This window comes from Lepisosteus oculatus, chromosome 7, assembly GCF_040954835.1.
Source record: "Lepisosteus oculatus isolate fLepOcu1 chromosome 7, fLepOcu1.hap2, whole genome shotgun sequence".
NCBI lineage: Eukaryota > Metazoa > Chordata > Actinopteri > Semionotiformes > Lepisosteidae > Lepisosteus > Lepisosteus oculatus.
In genome coordinates this window covers 16,523,282-16,542,758 of record NC_090702.1, presented here as the reverse complement: position 1 = coordinate 16,542,758, position 19,477 = coordinate 16,523,282, and the positions used below count along the sequence as shown (strand labels likewise).

Here is a 19,477-nt window from a genome sequence, read left to right as displayed (position 1 = left end):
GAAAGGACATAACAAACAGTCTTCTATAAATCTTGTTAGCCTTGTTTTACCTCAAATCTTTTACCGATGAAACATTTTCAAAAGAAAAAGACGTGTACAATATTATATACACTTAACACATAACAGAACCATAAAAATGAATACACATAAAACTGACCTAATAAAAGCAAGAGTAAAATGACACATTATACATTAAAAATATACCCTGTGGAACTATCCGAGGAACAAGGATGTCTACAAATTTAAAGTCTAAGTTTAAAAAGAGAATAATAAGTGACCCAAAGTAAGAATACAATAGAAAATCATTAAGAAGGGCTTAGGTAGTGTATCTTTCTGTAAACCAAGACTAGAGAGGTTCAAAGGCTTAAAGTGCATATTAGATAAAAGATAAAAGATAAAACTGCAATTGAGCTGTAACCTGTCACTTGCAAAGGTTTTGTGAATAAAAAATAGAAATAGAACAGCACTTCAATGTCCCAGGTTTTCTCTACACAGGTGTAAAAGCCACACAATTTAAACATGTAAGCTCCAAAATTTTTTAGGGATTCATTAATGACCTCATTAATGAGATTAATAATAAATGGACTGAGGATAGAACCTAGATTTAAGTAGGCTGCAGAAGAGGGCTCAAAGGAGATGTGGTAATTTTCTTTTTGCTGCTAACTCAGTCACGTGAGTAACATCCAAACATTGGTACAGCGGTAAAATTATTTTAAAAAAAAAACAAACTTCTGAGAGCAGGAGTTGGTGCAGTTGCCATAAGGCAAGACCACTTAATGATTATCACTATTTTGCTAATACATGTTGTTATACAGTTCAGTAGAGGGGAGAAAAGCAAAGCTAACTGATTGAAGTATTTTATTAATTGTACAAACTAGGACAGTGGGATCCTCTCAGTAAGACTAGAAACAGAAGGAGGAAAAGGCAGCCATAAAGAATCCCTACTTGTTCAATTTTTTCAAGATTTTACTTTCACGATTTCAAGATTGTACTTTTTAAAATCTTTTTCAATAAACCTGTGAACCATCAGCTCCATCTTCCTCCACAAACACTCAAGGAGTTCTTTAGCTACTGTACCTTCATGGAATGCAGTTTGTTTCTGTTTCAAGGGAAGAACAAGCAAAAGAAACTAGATACAGTATAGTTGGACTATTGCTGTTTGTATCAGCATCTCATTAAGAAAAGCAACAGAACCTGTAAACAAAACTGAGTCAAAATAAGTGGAGTTTTGGGGTTTTTCACCACCATCCTAGTTGGGATCACCAAACCCAGGTTATAGATAGCCTGACACACTAGTGGCAGGCCTGGGAAAACAGAAACACAAACACAGTCATTAGGTGTAAAACTATTGCTTCTTTATTTACTGTGCAGGAAAAATGAAATAAAAACACTGCACAACAAAACTGCTTACCAGCTTCACAACTTACAGTACAGTAAGTCTGTCTCCGAGTCACATTACAAACACTCTTCCCAAAGTACTTCTCAGAACTTAGTACCACAGTTGCTCAGTCAGTCACTTTCTTCTTTTTCTGATAAATATAAATACCCTACAGTACTGTATATCCCCAGGTAGCAGTTCCACAGTTGGAAATTTCTGTCTCCTGATTTTTACCAGGTGACCACAAAGAGCAGCTCATTTTCCCTTTTGCTAGAACTGCCCTCTTACAGTAGTTACAATTACTCTTTGTAAGATATTAGAGGACATTGAAGTCAAACAAGACAGCCATACACAGAGAAATGCCAGTTAAAATGCTGGAATAAAATTAAAACGATACAAGATAGACAAGTAATCTGCAGTAACCAAGAAGTCAGGGGAAGTCACATTTATACAGATGTCACTGAGGTATTGAGACACTTGGACAGTGTTTGGACAGAATGGCTTACCATGTAGTATTACCTATCAGGTCAATAACAGACTTCCAAAAAATAGGATGTTATTGTCAAAACCTACTGTGTTAGGGATCAGCACACACTGAGGTTGAGGAGGTGCTTTCTTGGGAAATATCTGGTCTTGAACTGCATAATCTGATCATGGTGAGATCTCCTTCACGCTTCGCTAACTCATTCTGTCAACTTTGAGTCTCAAAGTGTTGGACTCCAAGCAGCACTGTTAAATATAGTTTTCATATGTTCAAGTGTTGCACAGGAAATATACAGATCAACATCTACTGTACTTGAATTGCTATGAAACCATCTATGCCAGTTGAGATATTTTCATCATACAGTATAACTATCCAGGAGGAGCTAAGTTACAGTTACAATAGAACAATTTTCTGATCCGGAATATACAGTTCTACAGAATAAGAGCCTTGTTATATACTGATTATTAAAGAGAGTAAATCTGGAAGGAGTCTTGTCAGTACACGTTGAAAGGTTATGAAGATATCACATCATCAAAACCACAGCACAGGGGTGAACAGTGACATTGGCATGACCCGATAGCACTAATGGTGCTGTTACAGTTATTTAAACATATCACTCTGCCAAGAGAGATTGTGTGCTGATTCTGAAAAAAGAAAACTAACACTATTAACAGTAACATAATTTCCCCTGTTTATGAACAAAGAGGGGCAATATGGTAGGAAAATGGTTAGCATTGCTGCCTCACAGCACTAGGGTCATGGGTTCAATTCTGGAGATGGAGTACTATCTGTGTGGAATCTGTATGATCTTTGAGTGTTTTGAGTGGGTTTCCTGATACGGACTGGCGTCCTATCAGGGCACCTCAACGACCTTGTATTGGGTGACCGAGGTAGAAAATGGATGGATAGATCAACAGAGAATATGATGGATCCATACTCAAACAGGAAGCACGCAGGTGAGCAAGCAGCAATGCACAGCAACAGATGGAAACATATTCTGGAAAGGAATACAGGTTAGGTAAGGAAAAGGTACATCCAAAAGCAGAAACTGGGATTTGAAGCAGCACATCACGTCTTCAATATATAGACTGCAAAAACAGTTGAATAATTAGGCCGGCTGCAGGCAGCCAGTGCAGAATCAAGACTTCCAAATTAAAAGAGGCGCAACTAGCCTGCAACACAGCAGGGAATAAACCTTCAGTAGCATCCAAGCAGGCAGACTGCGGCAGTAACCACAACAGAAATCTGAAGAAGTCTGCATCACAAGATGGCAAAAGCCCACGCAGCCACACTACTGTTTAGATAAGACAAATTTCAAACTTTGTGCTCATCAAATTTAAGAGGCAAAAAGTAAAATGAAAAAAAAAACAATTAAAAAAACTACAAACCTACCTAAAAAATAGAAATGACAAAAATATTGAAAAGATAAAAATAATAAAAACTAAGTTGTATGAAAAAGCATCAGCAACATCAATGCCAACTTCAGCAGTCCATTAACTTATATTTAAGTCAGTCTTCAATTTGCATAGCAGTTTATGTTTGGCTGTCACATGCTTTTTCAGAATGATTTAATTTTTATTGTAGAGCCTTTGGTTCTGTACGTGTTAGACAAGCTGGTATGCGAAACTGCTTTAATGGTGTCTCTTACTGAATCTGGAGACAATGAAGGAAACCAAACCTTGTGTTGTTTACTCAGATTGGCTCTGTCATTCCCTTATAAAAAAGAACAAAAAGCTACCACATGTTTCTATTATACTCAATCAACAAATTTTATTGGTACTCCGTTCACTTCACCTGAGAAGGAGAATGAACAGAAATATTTCAACTCATTCATATCTATCTGGACCAATAGCAATTATATTACATTTGGAAATTTAAGGTCCTACCCCCTGCTCAGTTAGGTTTACAGTTTACTATAGTAAAATGTTTGTTTTAAATAATTCTCCATGCAATTATATTGAAAACTACATTTATCTCCCTGTTTACTCTTAAGAGTATACTCTTAAGCCTTTCGTGTTTTCTGGCTATATTGTATTTATAAGGAATGTCCACAGCATACTAATTGTTTTAAGAACCTTAAACTGCTTTTGTTATGAGGGCTCTCAATGAACATACTTGACAACACAAAATAATGAAGCTTAGCTATAATTTTGTTACAAGAGTGAAAAACAAGGAAGGTCCTAGGGCAATATTGGCGTAACACAACAGAGGTTGCCATCAACAGACATTCTGAGTTCTATGGTGACTTCTGTCCAGCCCACTGCATTTGAAACTCCCTGCCACCTGGTCTGTTCTTCACATACGCCATACTTGCTGACAATCATCAGGGTTGTCTGGACAATAGTTTGGTTCTTCGCTACAGGATTTGTCTCTACTATTGGTGAATCTACTTGAGGTGGCAGCCCAGTTTCCAAAACACTGATGGTATGAATACATTTTCTTATTGGTTCCATGTTTGTGCTTTTCATTCTTGATTTTCACCATGCTTGACATTCAACAGTCCAATTCACCTCATCATTTGCGACCAACTGGCATTTTCACTAGTGAGGTCATTTAGTGCTTATGCAACAAACTCACTCAAGTGTAACACATTCAGTCATGAATGATCAATAAATCAAAATGACACCAAAATCATTTAATCAATAGCCAAAATCTCTATACTTTATTCCTCTGAAAACCAGTATGCATGACATGAGAGTGTATCACAGTCGTGACTGATCAATTAATCAAAAAGACATCAAAACTTTTTAGCAATATCCAAAATATCTATAATTCATTCTTCTAAAAAATGTAATGTTTCTTTAAAGGTTCAATAGGACATATTAGTAAGTTATTGTAATTTATATTACATATCACTATCTATCCATCCACTTTCTAACTACTTTATCCAAGAGAGGGTTTGGGAGGATCCAGAGCTCACCCCAGCAAGCAAGGGGCTAAAGACACACACTCAGCGGGAAACTAGTACAACACAGGGTACAGACACACACATTCTCACACCAGGGCCAATTTTCCCAGCTTCCACTTAACCTGCTTGTATGTCTTTGGACTGTGGAAGGAAACCAGAGGACCCAGAGGAAACCCACACAAGCATAGGAAGAATATGCAAATTCCACACAGCACCCCAGGTCCAGATTTGAACCCATGACACCAGCACTTTGAGGCAGCAATGCTAACCAATGTGCTGGCATGGCACTCCAAGCGGGCGTGGGGGGAACATACAAACTCCACACAGATAGCCCAAGAATTGAACCCAGGCCCTAGCACTGCAAGTCAACAATGCTAAGCTCTATACCGCTGTGCCACTTTATTACAATCTGATCCTAAATAAATTTGCTTTAAGATTTTATCCAAGACTGTTAGGATTTAAGGGACATCATATTCTGACCCACACTTCCAAAAGTGGAACACATTTCTATAACCACACATTTATAAATCTACATGAAAATTCCCTTCTAAATTTCTGCTTTAAATGTGCAAAATTTCACAAAGTCATCTAAAAATTCAAAGCTGGCAGTGGTTTGCACAGAATTTAGGTCATATCTGAGAATATTCCAAATACTACTTGGGTGTTCAACATTCCTTACATATTTCTTGGAATGATATAATTTGAAAATTAAATTTAATGGAGAAAAATGCTTATATATTCAAAATGTAAGAGCTATGACATAAAATGCATATTTTTGTAAATTCAATGTAGTGAACAGTAATACTTATTCAAAAAGTAGAATTATGATAAATGATCTGTTACTCTGGAATATACAACTCTTTTGATAAAGCTTAAGCTACTGTATATACTTTTTGTGATAAACTATTAATACTGTTGAGCAACAGTGCCATCAAGTGGAACCAGTGGAAATAAAACTTAGCAGAAAAAATACAATAAAAAACGAAAAGGTATTAGGCGAGTGAGAGACCACCTGTTCATCAGTGTCACCAAGCTACCAAGAAAGAACAGGATGTTTACTGTTAGGAGTTAGTGGGGAAAGGGGGAGTGAGGGATTATTTAGCCCTTTTCCCGGCTGCTTTCTCTGCCAAATGAATCAGTGCGACAAACACTGCTAGCAGTGTTGAAGGTCACCTTTTGTCTCTACTCCATGCACATACATGGCTGTTCAGTGGCAGCCTGGCTATCTGCACTAAATCTGTCAGTAAGCAGTACACAATAATGCTAGGGTTTCCAAAAGAGAGCTGACTACAGCAAAAACAAAATGTTGCAGCTTCCTTTTGCTGGGAAATCACTTTGTTGCTGCTTTGAATACATTATAATACAGTTTGTGTTACATGAAGCTTTTGAGGGAGTTTTAAAAGGTAGGAAAAGATAGTTCTTGGTTGCTCAATATATGCTTTATAAAACACAGATCTCTGTACTGAAGATTTTATTCCATTATTATTTTATTTGCTGTTTTATAGTGGTTTTATTTCCGAGTGCCTTAACAGCACATTAATGAAGGTGTGAGCATTAATAACAGCATATACTGTACCTCTTTAAGTCAATTTACTTGGAAAACCAATGACATCATCTAAACATACAATTCAGAATTACAAAATAAGCATTAAAAAACAGAGGAACACTAAATAATAAAATATATCAAATAAACTAATATGACTAAGTATTTTCAGGTACAGTTAAAATAAAATTTTAACAGTAATGTTGCCATTTTAGTACACTATGGTTTCTGTCCTTTTTAAATTCTGTGCATTATTTCATGATTGGAATGTTCAATATGTGCACACATTCAGCAACAGAATTTCTTTGCAAGTGTGGATGTGCCTTTGTATGTTTTAGATTAAGGGTCTGTAATCTACTGTTTGTACAGTTAACCTTTTAGAAGATGATCACTTTATTGGCCATATACAATTTCTTGCATTAAGAATTTGTCTTTTGTCGCATACCCCAACTTGCTCTCCATGAGACACACAGACATGGAGAGAAGCTTGGGGTCAGCCATTTATACAGCACCCCTGGAGCAGTTGGGGTTAAGGGCCTTGTTCAGAGGCCCAACTAATTAGGATTCTTTTGCCAGCCACAGGATACGAACCGGCAACCTTCCAGCCACAGACGCGGATCCTTAGCCGCAGAGCCACTGTACTTTTGCAAAGTATATAAATGCAAGTTATTTGGTAACTTAACAAGTATTTGTTCAGTTAAGGGACCTTTGGGTCTTAATCACTTAATTTAACAAATTACCTGTTTAAGAAATGATTAAACTGTTCTGTATCTTTAGAAATTTTCCAAGGTTGGAAAATCCTTGTTTCTGTGAAGTCCTGTCATTAACAAGCATCCCTACAGGTTCACATTCAACTCAGCTTTTACCAAGTTCAATCAGCTAGTTACTAGTTTAACTGGAAACGTTGGAGAGATTTTTCCATCTCTTTCTTCAGTTACTGTTGCTTTAAAAAGACAAATAAAATGTGCAGGTGAATGGGCCCTCATAGACCAGGAAAAAGTATGGGCACCATTCCCTGGGCAAGGTTAAATTAATTCAAGCTTTAAAATACCCGTGTCATTTGTCGATGGAGCAGGGAACCCTCAGTGGCATAACAGACAGCAACAATAAACAGAGTTCAACAATTTTGTCATTGTGCCAACAAATACTTCTGAGAAACGCAAATTCCCTACTACTGATTATAGGAACACTGAGAAGGAATCACATACAACAGGCTCATTTGGCCACGTCTGCCTTCTGTTATTATAACATGACTCACAGTTGGACCAGCAGTCCCTGTTCATCTACAATTTTTATAGACTTTAAAGCTTTATGCATTTCACAGACACATGCGAGACATGACGTCTATAAATTACCATGCTATCAGCACGTTTCTATGACATCACGAATAGGTCATACCTTTGAAAAATAATTTTATGAGAATTGTTAGCAAAGGTCTGCACTGTCTGTCGGTGTTTATAAAAGTATTACATTAATTCCAAAAAAGAACCACTTTTACCTACTGTAACGTTAATGCTGACTTCCAATGCATTGCATTTAAAGTTAGAAGCGTAACTGTTGTTGTTGAAAACCACTCACTTAAAGCAAGTCAGTTGCTGATGTGACACTGCAATTCATTTTTTCATTAATTGCCTCACTCTAAGCATCAGAATCCATGTATTGGAAAGATGTTATATACCATCCATTTTCAAGTCGCTTCTTCCAATAGAGGGTTAGGTTGGAATCAGGGAGCCTATCTCAGCAAGGAACAGGTTGAAAGCAGAGTACGTCCTAGACAGCATGCTAGTCCATCACAGGGCAGACAGACACAAACACAGACATGCACACACTCACACCTAGAGACAATTTTCCCAGAAGACAATTAACCTACAGTACCAGTATGTTTGTGGTCTGTGGGACGAAACTGGATCACCCAGAGGAAACCTACAAGAACACTGCGAGAACATACAAACTCCACAAAGATAGCAACCCGAGTCTGGAATTGAACCCAGGCCCACAGCACTCCAAGGCATCATCGCTTACTACCGTCACTGTGCTGCTCATGTCATATAAAATACCATTATGCATTTAGGTGTTCCATTCAGATTAATACCTATACCTCAGCAACTGGTACTATTTTCCAAGACCAGCATCTTACAACAGTAAATTACAAATTGATGTGCATTTATTCCAATTTATTTTATGGTGTCTCAGAATAACAAGCTGTAAAGGCAACACATTGCCAAAATATTTAGAAAATTAGAAAGTCTATAACTAACTGGTGTCTTGGAAGCCATAGGGTAAGATCATGTCCCAGCTGCAGACCTGAATAAGAAATAATCTACTGCTGTGGTAAGTGAACAGAACAACTCTGCAGCTTGACATAACTAACTCGTTATCACAAATATAAAGCTGTGAGTAGTAACAAATTATTGGTTGAGTCTGAAAGATGTAAATATAACAAGGAAATACAACAAATACAAATCAACACCATGGACTTCATCAAATTAAGATGCTGATAGCATGGTCAAATCATTTTTGTGTTCTGTGGAATCCCATTGACAAGCAGTACTACACATGAGTTTAAGCAATTCCCCATTGTCGATGTTAAGACACTAAAAAATCATTTTCGATGACCACTTTAGAAAAATTACATAAGTTATGTAATATTAAAAAAACATATGTTTTTCTTAACAGTATATAGAAAAGAAGGTGACAAGAGAAAGTTATTTTTTGTTATATGACAACAAAACTGAAAGATCTAGTGATGTGCTTTAAGCACCCTCTTCTGGTAAAGAAGTGTATAACCGCATTTTTCCAAAAAACACTGGTAACAATATATGGGTTTTAGTTCCATCATTTTTATTTTTATATTCACGTTTTATAGAAATGGATAATGGAGTCATGGGCAAAACAAAAACTTTATAAAAGAACACCAGATGCACCAGAGACATGGGTAAAATAACTACAAGTTAGTTTATCACAAACAAGAATACAATTTTTTACAAAATAGACACATAATGTATAAAATGAAAAATAAATAATATAAATATGCATTCAAGGGGTAACATTTATGTCAATCAAAAAACAACTGGAAGATCACGAGGATTTGCAAGAACATACAGAATGCATGTTCTATTCAATGTGCTGTGCACTTCAGGAAGAATTTGAAACTGGTTGATTTTCAGTAAGCTTGACATTCAGCATCTTAAATCACCTCATCACCTGTGGCAACACTCCCACTAATAGGGTAATATGGTACTGAATCTATATTATTGTATTCTGATTCAATAACCCATAGGAAACGTTTTGTTTACAATGGTTTTATTTTCTCGAAAAGATTGGTGTCGAAATCACTGGCATCCCTTAAAGATTGTTTTAAAGAATATAAAATAAATTTAAATTTGCATTACCATTCTATTATAAAATTGCTTTGTAATCCACCATACATGGTGGAAAGGCAAAGAACTCACAAATGAAAAGATAAATTGTTGTTTCCTTCATAAATCAGGCAATTTGCCTGGTAAAGGACAAGTGTATTTTGTCATTGTGCACAGTGAAGATGGTTTGGGAGGTAAGGTGGAGAATTACAGAAATTGGTCACATCTTGGAGTCACCAAGTCTCCAAATCTACAATTAAACACCTTCTCAATGCCAACATTTGATTTGGAAATGTTGCCAGACCAATAAATCGTTTCTGAGGACAACCAACAAATGTAAGCACTTGGGAGTTTGGTAAACAGCATTGGCACCTGTACTGGTACTGGGTGTTCTGGTCAGGCGAGATGAAAATAGAGCTCTTTGGCCACACAGCAGCGAAGGATGCACATGCAGAAATGAAAACACCTAATGTAAAATATGGTGGTAAGTCACCGATATCATGTGACTATTTTGCTTCTACAGGTTCTGGGACCCTTGTTAAGGTCATCAGCACCATGAACTCTACCAAATCCCAAGATATTTTAGTCAAATACCTTGCTTCCTCTACCAGGAAGTTTAAATTTGGGCCCAAGTGAAAATTCCAGCATGATAATGACCCAAAACATAATTACAAGCCACAAAGAAATGGGTAACTGACCATAAATAAACATTTTGCAATGGCCACTCACGTCTCCAGACATGAACCCTATTGAAGACCTGCAGTCTGAATTAAAGACGGCTGTCCGTAAGCGAAGACCCAAGGATATCAAGGATTTAGAAAACCTCTGTCACGGGGAATGGTACATCATCCCTCCCAATGCGATCTCCAATCTAAAACATTAAAGAACAAAGCTCAGTGCTATTTTCCTTGCATGGTGCTAATGACCCTGGTAGTTTGAGAAATGTGAAGTTTGTCCTATTCCATCAAAGCTTTCATAAAGTAAATTGTATATCGTGTTGAAGAATTACAGCACAACTCATTACCTATGAATGTGATTGTAATTTAACCTAGCACCAAAATGCAAGCGGACATTTACACAGGAAAATAAAAGTAAGACACTTGCAGTTACTAGAGAAATGTAACTAATTTTGATTCAAGCACAAGTCAAGACTGCGATAGAAAGCTTGACTATATTCACAGCTCGCATTACCTTCTTCTTGGCAAGTGTATCAAAGTATTTTTTATTTGATGGGAAATTTTCAAAAGTTACCCATTAAAATGTCAAGGTTAGTATTCCAAAAAAACATTTGACAGTTTACATTAAATACAAGTCCAGTGGGAAATAGCTCGGAAACCTTCAAAAATGGTAGGGGACAATGTACCCAATTAGTTTGGACTATACTGACTATGACTACTATACATCAAACTAGCCTGTCAATGTACCATTATTTTGCACTAAATTAGTCAAGAATCTTAATTTGGAAATCTATCTTTATATGAAATGGGCACGCTTTACCAATCAAATAACTTACAGGTCAGGCTGATCTCTAATTGCTGGTCAACTAGATGTTCGGTACTTTTTTACTTTACACTTTTAGAACAGTCCCAGGCAAGTAAAATCATGTCTTTATACCTTTCATAGTGGGATTTCCCCTCCATAATTTAGAGGTTAGTATTAGAATGTAATCAAAGTTCTTAGTAAAATACTACACATTCATGTAACTTCAATGCATATTATTAGAATAAAAAATCTAGTTATAAACAGAGATTTTTTGGCTCTTTAGTAGTTTATGCAAGACCTTCGTACAAATGTAAATTTTTCACACAACAGTCATACCCAAACTTCAGTCCTGGATGATGAAATCCTGCATGCATTACAAATCTCCTAACACTACTGTTGAAAATGTCTGGATATAACAAAAACCAAACCTGGATCACCCAACGAACATGTTTTGGACAGTGCAGTTTACACAAAAACTGTGAAACCCTTATAGTAGAGTACCACTATAATTTTACAATATTTTAATACAAACTCACCAACTGCTACTTTTTAATGACTCGATAAATTCAGATGGCACTTTTATACTACAATAAATTCATAATCGGTAAACAGAAGCTGCAGAACAAAGGAATTAGTCAAGTGATCCTATCTTAATTTATGATTTGAATTAAAAAACACATTTATATAGCAAATTTAATTACAATGGATCTCAATATGCTTCAATGTAAACTGTTAACTTCTATGAAGGAAAAAAAACGGTAACCAACAATTTTATAATACTGGATGTCGAGAGGGTTGCTGGCAAAGAAGGAAATTAAGATCTTTTACAGATCCCAGTTGAAACTGCTTGTCTGAAATGATCACGGAGGTTATTTCACAAGCAAGAAGCACAGGCAGAGAAGGCACCACCGCCCATAGTACGTAGCTTTGTTCTAGGGCCCTGCAGCAGATTACCTGATCTTGAAGACTGGGATGAAGTTTGGAAAAAAAGTTGTCAGGGAGATGGGATTGTTTTCTTTTAAAACCTTAAAAACAGAAACAAAAATCCACTCTCTGGTAAATAGGGAGTCAATGGAGCTTTGCTGAATAGTAGCGATGTGGTCTAACTTCCTTGCTACCGTGAGTACCCTGGCAGCGCTGCTCTGGAAAAGTTGTGATTTGATTAACAAGCTTGAGGGCAGAGCACAAAGGAGAGCGTTACAACAGTCAAGGCAAGATTAACTACTACCTTGTCAGCATCTTCAAAATTGATAAACGATCAAGACATTTTTCAAATGGACATATGATGACTTACAGATGTTTTTACATGATCTGAAAAATTGTGAAAAGCATCAAATTGACATCCAAATTGCTGACCAACAAAGATAGAGGGATATTTCTGTCAATGATGGGACTGTAAAAGCTGTTCCTCTGTCTCCCTCTTAAATGTTAAGGTCAGTACAAAGTTACAGACACAGCATCTGCCTTTTAATATTTTCAAACTACGAAACTTAGAATTAATGTGTAAAATTATGAAGTATTTGTATATCATGTCAATGGAAAGCTTACTTCAATAGAAAAAATATTTTCATTTTGGTCTGTTTTTCATTTCAATTCACCACCAGGTCTCTCTGCACCCATGTAGAATTTTCTGACATTTTCTGATATGTTTGTCAATTGTTTATATCAGGAATGCACATATTAATGCAGTATAATAATGTGCACAGAAGGAAAGGATTGTAAGAACATTCAGACACAAGAAAAAATGACCTGCTAACTCTACTACATTAACTGCTAGTATAATCTCTAAATATTTGCATATGTTCAGATTGATTCTAATAATACTTGTATTACAGCAGGTTTACACAATGTGTACAGAAACCATCAAACTGAATTTCTGCTTCTAAAATCATTATGCACAATTACAAATCCTTAGGTTGCATTCTTAGATTTTTACATTAAACAAATGCAGGCTACAGATGTCAATAGTTCATTGAGCACAATTACGTAGTGAATATCTTAAGGTTTCACAATGAATTCTTCTCAGACAAGAGGTACTTTGTAGACTGTTTTATTTAGGTTTGTCAAATGAAACCAGACAAGGTATTACATCCAATAAGGCATACCCATCAGCAAAATTTAAAAACTGATTAACAATGACTTAACAAATGTCGTTTCTCCCTTAACCCGAGAAACACGGGTGGCTTGGAGGTGCACTGGGAGGGCATCAAGTACCCAACTGCACGCATTGAAGATCCATAGGATTGCGACCTAGTTTCAGGATAAAAAACGTACAAGTTAAGGTACAGACGCGTGCCATAAATATCCCCCAGTAATAGTTTTCACTTTGCACAATACATTCTCCATGCAGTCTGAAGGCACTTATCCTAAAGAAAAAAAGTGTCCCGTTAACAAATATTTAAATACCAAAGACACCTTGTACACCTACACAGTGCCTAAAGCAATTTAAACATCAGATACACAGTACTAGTTTTCAGCATTAATCACTAGATGCAGATAATACAACTGCTTCTGCAAACATGCCAGTGTACCTGTACCATCAGCTGACACATTTACCTGGAGACCACACCAGATGCCAAAGGCAGATCTGAATTCGCACACTCCCGTGAGTTGAGGATTTTAAGGTCTGCAGGATGCAAGACTCGGGAAAGTGCGCCCTCTGACGACAGACCGCAGATTCATTGCTGCGAGACAAGGAAATTCCATTAATAATGACTTTTTTTTTAAAGCGGAACCAGTCAGCACAAAACGATCAAATCTGTGAAAGAGAAACAAATTTCAAATTTACTGAACAGTTTCCATTTGTGTCATTTTGTGGAACACAGACTCCCAAGACACCCCTTATTTACATTTCAGAACAAAGATTAAACACAACATACATAATCCTTCTCACAAATTTAAATTACAACAAAACTTACTCCGTACATTCTCCTTACTATACACGGCAAAAAGGTCGTTTCTGTAAGCTTTTCAACAGGCATCTAAAGCCCTCTTTGGCTTTTTTCAATTGCAGCTTTCCCTCCCCCCACACAGTCAAACCGATTCCTGGCAGGACATAAACATGTTCTCAAAGTCTCTCTGTTGAAATTCAAAGGAATCCTCAAATTCATAGTCCAGGGAAGAATAAACGATTTGTGGTGTCGTCTCACTGTACAGCAGCTCTGGTTGCCTGTGGCTAGAAACATCAATTGCGTCATCCAGGTTTCTTTTAGTATCGCTTTTCGAGTCAGACATTGTGTCGCTCACCAGGTCCTCATACTCAATGTGCATCAAATACTGTGTAGTATTTTCGGGGGCGCCCATTCTGGCAGGAACCTCGCCATTGCCAAGAGCAGGCCTCGGCCTATAGGCGATTTCGCAGGGGTCTAGTATAACACGATTCTGACACCTGTGACTTCTACAGCCCCGTCCACACCGGCCTCGCCTTCGGTACTTCCTGGCAGCAAGCTTCGCCAAGTCACTCGTCCACTTCTTCAAACGTTTCTCGCCATCATCGCGGAAACAGCTCCCCTGCTTCCATCTTAGAAGCCTCTTTCTCCGACAAGTGACACTTTCGATCTCCCTTTGTGTCTCCATGATGTCGATGCACATTATATTACGAAACAGACTGTTCATAAAAGACTTTTAGCCTCTTTTCAAATCGTCAAATATCGATAACGGAAGGCGTCCTCCGTTAAAACCGAAACAGCTGCACCAGTCACACAACGTTACTCAAACAGAATCGCCAATACAGTTTACGTTGTGAGCAGATTCGTACAAGTACAAATTGAATCCTTAAGGAAAATTAACAGAAGAAACAGTACCTGCAATCGCAAAAAGCGCGACACCTCCCAAGAAAGCGCTCAAGTTGTGACAGACTCACAGAACCGCCGCAACCAGAATGAGAGTCCCCGAATCTCAAAACGTGACTATTTCCAAGGCAACAGCCAATCAGACACCGACTTGTAAGTCTTTGTGACGCTTTCCGGTCCTCCAGAATCCGGATGTAATGAGAGTCATTAACACATGTTACCGTAAATCTTGGTAAAAAGAAAAGATACAGTTTTAGTGGAGAGTCTGTGATGCTATAAGAGGTCAGAAAGCTGGAATTTTAAAATAATTAATCATTGATAGATAGAAAGAGTAAATTCAATAGATATATTTTTTCTAATAACGTCTAGAAAAATAAATCTATTTTTTAAAGACCATCTATTAGAAGAAAATGACAAACGGTCTCTGAGTGGACGTGATATGAACGTTTATGACGCTACGGCCGCCATTTTGGAGGAAGTTTAGAGGACATCTGAGACGTAAACGAAACGTTTTGTTGTCGTACCCGTAGATAAGCTGCTGTAATGTATTAGCAAAGGAACACACGTTAAAAAGTTTTCGTCTTGCACTGTTTTCTTTTACTTCTGGTAAACCAACCCTAAGTTGCGTTATTTTAACACAATATTTTCACAGTCGATTATTTACAATTACGTACTTAAATTCATTTCTTTTAAAAGCATTTCAATATACTATTTTGTCATAATGGTTATGATTTTACTTATTTACATGTATTTAACTGCATTTGTTTCTTATTTTTCAGCCTGAAATCCCTGAATGTTTTATAGAATAAAAAAATAGCCCCATTACTGTATGAATCACTAGTGCAGCACAGATCCGGTGACATGGCTTGTATACACCAGTAGAATATCAAGTGAATAAGTAATTGTTCCCGCAGTTAAATTAAAGAGAAGGCTACTGTTCACACACCGTGTCATTAAATGTTTACTTTTTAATGTATACAGGACCTGACTGGTTTTAACGTCCCATTGAAACGACTTATTACTGACAGCAAAACCTCTCTGCAACACAAGGAGACATTGTGGCCATTACGATCTAGGGACGAGTGTCACAACATCGACCTACTGTAGTTTCCCTCAGAGGTCTCCGATCCCAGTACTGACCAGGGTCACTGTTAGTTTCTGGCATCTGGCTAGAAAAAAGGGCAATAGTGCATTGTTTTAATCTAGAAGATAAACCACATACTTTCCTACAACAGTTGTTGAGTTTTAAATCTGAATCTTTCACTTTGCATTTCTGTTTGCAAAATGTCACCCTAGCTTTTACTGCATTCATGGTCACTTAAGTATATGAAAAGAAATATATCTCCTGAAAGCAAGGTTAACCTCCCACACCCCTAGAATGTTAGTAAACATTGTAGATACCAGAGGTTTTATCTGCTACTCACATATTCTACGAAAGGTATTAATTAATTTTGTATAAATGTTTTAATAAACAGTAATGCAGACCACTTGTTTATTTTGGGTTATTGTGTTTTATGTTTTAGTGTGCAAAACTGCAGGAAGCAACACAATTTTGGGCACAATTTTTATTAAAGATTTCTATTACTATAAAACAAATGGCATGGTTGTGCAGTGGTTAGCGTTGCTGTCTTCCAGTGGATTCAATTCCAGACTCGGAGTCCTGTCTGTGTGGAGTTTGTATGTTCTTACTGTGTTTATGTGGGTTTTCCTCCGGGTGTTCCGATTTCCTCCCAGAGCCCAAAAACATATTGGTCGGTTAATTGGTTTCTGGTAAAATTGGTCCTACTGTAGGAGTAAGTGTGTGCAGCCGAAGTGTGTTTGTGTGTGCCCTGTGATGGACTGGAGTTCCATCCACAGTGTACCCCGCATTGTGCCCGTTGCTTGCCAGCATCAGCGCCTGAAGTCCTTACCCTCATTTGATGAAGCAGTTAATAATTAAAAATAATAAATAATAAACAATTGAGTCATAAAATATATTCTTTTAACAGAAATACATATAGAAATAGACTATACTGATTAAGGTATTCACCCAAGAATTCTACAAAGAATTCAGACACTATTATTCAACCTGTCATGTTACAATGGTTCTAGGTGTGGCAGTGTGCATGTCTGTCTTAGTCTCTGTGTGCCTTTCCTCTGATGGACTGGCGTACCACCAGATACTGTTACATCTGCCCTGCTGTGAGGTGGCGGGGTATATGCAGCTGTAGTGGCCATAGGCTCAGCCTCCACCCTCCTGCCTGCCCTGCACTGACTGCCGAGGAGACAGGATATTCAGGTCACTGGGCTACAGTGAGAAGTCACACAGCATCCGGGTTATTTAAGCTCTACTTAGCTTCTTCACGCCAATCAGGCATTGCGTCATTCCCAAACCACCACCCGGTGTTTCCCAGCAGAGTCTTCCTCCCTGCTTTTTGCCATTTCCTGTTTCCCTGTCTGCCTGGACTTTCCCTGTTGGGAAGCCAGGGCTTCCTGACACACTCAGGCTGGGATCCCCATCTGTGGCTGTGTTTTCCAGAACTGATCCGGTTTGCTGATTGTGGTGGCGGTAAGGCCAGGGTCTCTTACCAGTCCTGGTCCAGGTGCACCATCGGTAAATCTGCTTTGGCCTGTTCCTTGCGCACTCTTGGTTCTCTGCCCCAACGGCCCCTTCAGCTCTACTCTGCACTCTGGAATACAGTACGGCTCCACACCTTGGTGGTTCTCCCCGTCTTCTCCTTTTTCTTCAGGAACTCGGCTCTGGTTCCAGTCTTCAGTGGGTGCACTGTTGGGCCCAGTCCAGGGCACCTTCTGTAGTCTACCTAACCTGACAGACTGTGCTTAGCCTGGTCTCTGGAGTGGATCCCCCTAAGAGCTGCTCCCTGCTCAGCCTAGCTCCTCCTGCAGACCCATCCGCCCGGCCCTCTCCCTGGACTGTGTCACCCTTGCTTTTGGGTTGGTAACACCTCCTTGCCCGCCCCCTGCCATTCTGGTGGGCGGTGTGCTGCATATCAATCATAGTAAAGGAGGCAATTACATGTATTCAATAAGTAGCAGATTTTTCAGCATTCAGTCTGTTGAGATTAGAGTCTTTGAGTGAAGGCAATGCATATCGTGGAAGATCTATACATTTGGAGTGTGGCTCAGGGGACCTACACACACAAAAGTCTGATGGTAGCTGTGACTGAGGTCCAGGAAGTTTTTGGCTTTATTTTAAAGATATTTTCACACAAAAAGCTTCAATAAAGTAAAAAAGATTTCCAGAAAACTACTCCCTAGTGACACACCCTTATACACAGAACCAAATTGTTTACCCTGTATGAAAATGCACATTCCAAACATTCCATTTTCAGTTATACAGTCAGTGTCCATTACACACTTGCTGAAACCAATTTGTAAACCTCTTGCGGTGGCCTCTACTGGTAGTCCAATGGTTACTACAATATGTTGAGTGGGACAACCTGCCACAATACCATAAATGACAGGTAAAAATCAGAGGTCCACACTGTATAGCAAAGGAAGAAAAAAACACAATGCTTTGGCTTTGGAGCTTTCTTCTGATAGGAGGGCTCAGGTAAGCTCATACCTGAAGAAGGCTCCACAATGTGAAATGTGTTTCTTTTATGTTTTCTAAACAGACAGGAATGACACTGTGTCAAACACTCACATTCAATTTTTTTAGTGAATTTACAGAGCCATTAATTTCTAGTTGGAAACAATTAACTTAATGTAAATAACACAAAGCCTAAAGCTCAGCCCCTGACTCAATTCTGATTAATTCTAATCACTAATCTTTTACTTTTTTAGGTCATTTAAGGTCACATACGGGGTGGAGCGGTGACTCTGTGGCTAAGGATCTGCACCTGTGGCTGGAAGGTTGCTGGTTCCAATCCCACAGCCGACAGAGGTATCCTACTCTGTTGGAGCCCTGAGCAAGGCCCTTAACCCCAACTGCTCCAGGGGCGCCATATAAAATGGCTGACCCTGTGCTCTGACCCCTTGCTTCTCTCTCCATGTCTGTGTGTCTGTGTCTTATGGAGAGCAGGTTGGGGTATGCGAAAAGACAAATTACTAATGCAAGAAATTGTATAGGGCTAATAAAGTGATCTTATACTGTACCTCTAAGCTTGATTAGTGAGGACCTTATTTGGACCAAAAACTGGAAGATACAGGGGTATTCCAGGATCAGAGGATTGTGAGACATTTAAGAAAGCCAAGTTGTTTGCTGTAAGTCATGGTGGAAGATTTGCTGGCATCTTTTCTTTGTATTTGACTGCTGGATTATTAAAGGTCCCATGAAACATTTTGTAAAGAGTCGGGATGTTAACTCAGGTATCCTGGTTTAGTTCCACTCTGTGTTTGAACAATCTGGCTTAACCAGTTTTCCCCCTTCATGCAGCTGGTGAAACAGTTTCATTTTACAGCCTGATCTGCTGTGTAGTGGGGTTGGTGTGTAATGGATGCCTTGTAGTGCCAAAGTGGTGTATTAAGTGGGTTGCCTGCTTCTGTACATGTACAACACATTTGAATCCTTTGGGAAAATAAATGATGTA

At 38.3% G+C, this 19,477-nt stretch overlaps 1 long non-coding RNA gene across 2 annotated transcripts; it reads right to left on the bottom strand.

Moving 5' to 3' along the window:
• Nucleotides 1–9,133: 9,133 nt before the first annotated feature.
• LOC107078029 (uncharacterized) lies at nucleotides 9,134–15,093 on the bottom strand. Of its 2 annotated transcripts, none has more exons than XR_011190061.1 (3): nucleotides 14,958–15,093; nucleotides 12,109–13,838; nucleotides 9,134–10,543 (listed from the first exon to the last, which is right to left on the bottom strand). It is a non-coding gene; the product is annotated as an uncharacterized lncRNA (long non-coding RNA). The 2 variants fall into 2 exon arrangements; XR_001479012.2 differs by lacking the exon at nucleotides 9,134–10,543 and having other exon boundaries at nucleotides 13,189–13,404; nucleotides 13,711–13,838; nucleotides 14,958–15,067.
• Between the last annotated feature and the right edge of the window lie 4,384 nt (nucleotides 15,094–19,477).